Source organism: Colobus angolensis, unplaced genomic scaffold (assembly GCF_000951035.1).
Source record: "Colobus angolensis palliatus isolate OR3802 unplaced genomic scaffold, Cang.pa_1.0 Scaffold77, whole genome shotgun sequence".
Lineage (NCBI taxonomy): Eukaryota > Metazoa > Chordata > Mammalia > Primates > Cercopithecidae > Colobus > Colobus angolensis.
In genome coordinates this window covers 273,214-275,518 of record NW_012121487.1, presented here as the reverse complement: position 1 = coordinate 275,518, position 2,305 = coordinate 273,214, and the positions used below count along the sequence as shown (strand labels likewise).

The following is a 2,305-nucleotide window of genomic DNA, read 5'->3' as shown; positions in this document are numbered from 1 at the left end:
TAAGCCATCTTGGTCCGTTTTAGTCCAAAATGATCTAATTCCTGTAAAAATGTGGCCTCACTCTGCATCATCTTATAATTCACTTAATAGACAAAGCCATACCTACAAATCTTTTTAAGATTGGTCTCTCTCCAGCTTGGACTGAGAGTCAGGGTGCTGGGAGTAAATGCCCTTGAGATTCCTAAAAGCCTTCTAGTCTGAAAGAGCCTAAGAGGCACACTTCTAGGATTATTAGACGTTGTATTATTTATCTGAGAAGATCTGGGAAACTTGCCCTGAAATATTTTTGAGGTCTCATTACAAGGTCTTACCTTTGACTTACTTCATCTTTATCCTGAGATCCTTTTTATTGTCAGGGATGTGGATTTGATGTTTGCCCCAAGGCCATTTATTAGTTTGAGAGTCATTTGCTGGCTGGAAAGACTGTACCGGGCCCTCTATATTTCCTTCTAATTCTTTAAGAAACTGAGTAGTTCCTTTGTGTTTTTTTTTTTTTTTTTTTTTTTTTTTTTTTTTTTTTTTTTTTTTAGATGGAGTCTCACTCTGTCGCCCAGGCTGGAGGTGCAGTGGTGCAATCTTGGCCCACTGCAACCTTTGCCTCCTGGGTGAGTAGTTCCTTCTTTAGTTCAACTTTTTTTTTTTTTTTTTTGAGACAGAGTCTCGCTCTGTTGCCAGGCTGCAGTGCAATGGCATGATCTTGGCTCACTGCAACCTCTGCCTCCTGGGTTCAAGCAGTTCTCCTGCCTCAGTTTCCCTAGTAGCTGGGACTACAGGCATGCACCACAATGCTCAGCTAATTTTTTGTATTTTTAGTAGAGACGGAGTTTCACCATGTTGGCCAGGATGGTCTTGATCTCCTGACCTTGTGGTCCGCCCACCTTGGCCTCCCAAAGTGGTGGGATTATAGGCATGAGCCACCGTGTCTGGCCTAGTTCAACTTTCTAGTCTCATATCTTATCATAGGCAGCCAGAAGAAGCCAATTGGTACCTTCATATTCTGCATAAAAATCTCCTTACTCATATCCATAAACTGATTAGGTACCTTTCTGTTTTCCATGTAACCACAGATAACAGTGTTGCCAGACATTCTGCCATTACCTAATAGGATCTCTTTTTTCTTTTTTTTTTTTTTTTTTTTTGAGACGGAGTCTGGCTCTGTCGCCCAGGCTGGAGTGCAGTGGCCGGATCTCAGCTCACTGCAAGCTCCGCCTCCAGGGTTCACGCCATTCTCCTGCCTCAGCCTCCCGAGTAGCTGGGATTACAGGCGCCCGCCACCTCGCCCGGCTAGTTTTTTGTATTTTTTTGGTAGAGACGGGGTTTCACCATGTTAGCCAGGATGGTCTCGATCTGCTGACCTCGTGATCCGCCCGTCTAGGATCTCTTTTTTCTAGATTCCAGTAATGATTTCCTCACTATCCTTCAAATCATTACTAATAATCTTCTAGCGACCCTTCCGGCTTTCACCCATTGCCTGCTCCCAAAGCCAGTGACACCTGTTTCAGGTTTTTGCAATAGCAGCATCCTACTCTTGTAGGTCTTTGACGAAAGATGCAAGAAACCAGCTTATGCTAACTTTCTAAACTTTTTCTACCACTTCCTCTATCATTACACCTAGGTTTCTATTTGGTCCATATTGCAGGATATGCCATGGTCTGACCAAATATACTGTCATTTCACAACAAAGGTCCTGACTTTCCAGCCTGATATATTGGGTCATCATATCTCACTACCTTCCTCCCTCTACTTAGCCAAGTTCACATTTTAGATTTTAGAGATGGGGTTTCACCATATTGGTCAGGCTGGTGTCAAACTCCTGACCTCGTGATCTGCCCACCTCGGCCTCCCAAAGTGCTGGGATGACAGGCATGAGCCACTGCGCCCGTCCCCTACATTTTAGATTCTTTTACTTGAGGATTCCACTTTAAGATATCAAATTATCTACTAGTTAGGGTTTTTTCAACTATAAGTTACAAAAAACCTGACTAATGCTAGCGGCTTCAATTGTCTTATACAAGGAGTCTGGAGTAGGATGTTCAGGTTTGATTCAGGGTTCCGGAGATACCATCTTCTGAGAACCAGTGCCTTTTCATTTTTCGGCCCTTTAATATATAGGACATCTACTATTTTCCTCATGGCTTGTTGTTTCGTGATCACACTATGGCTGCTATACCTCCAGGCCTCACTGTCCGTTTTCCAGGCTGGAAAACAGAATAAGGGTGAGGTGCAAAATGCCTTTTCCGCAGGAGCCTTTGCCTTTTTTTTTGAGATGGAGTCTCGCTCTGTCGCCCAGGCTGGAGTTCAGTGG

At 43.7% G+C, this 2,305-nt stretch overlaps 1 protein-coding gene across 1 annotated transcript in view; it reads left to right on the top strand.

Moving 5' to 3' along the window:
* Positions 1-1,245: 1,245 nt before the first annotated feature.
* The window catches only part of LOC105501970 (protein S100-A4), a 13,667-nt gene continuing 12,607 nt past the window's right edge, over positions 1,246-2,305 (top strand). The window contains exon 1 of the mRNA XM_011928129.1: positions 1,246-1,264. The gene's annotated coding sequence lies outside the window, so the exon portion shown is untranslated. The remainder of the gene's footprint in view (positions 1,265-2,305) is intronic.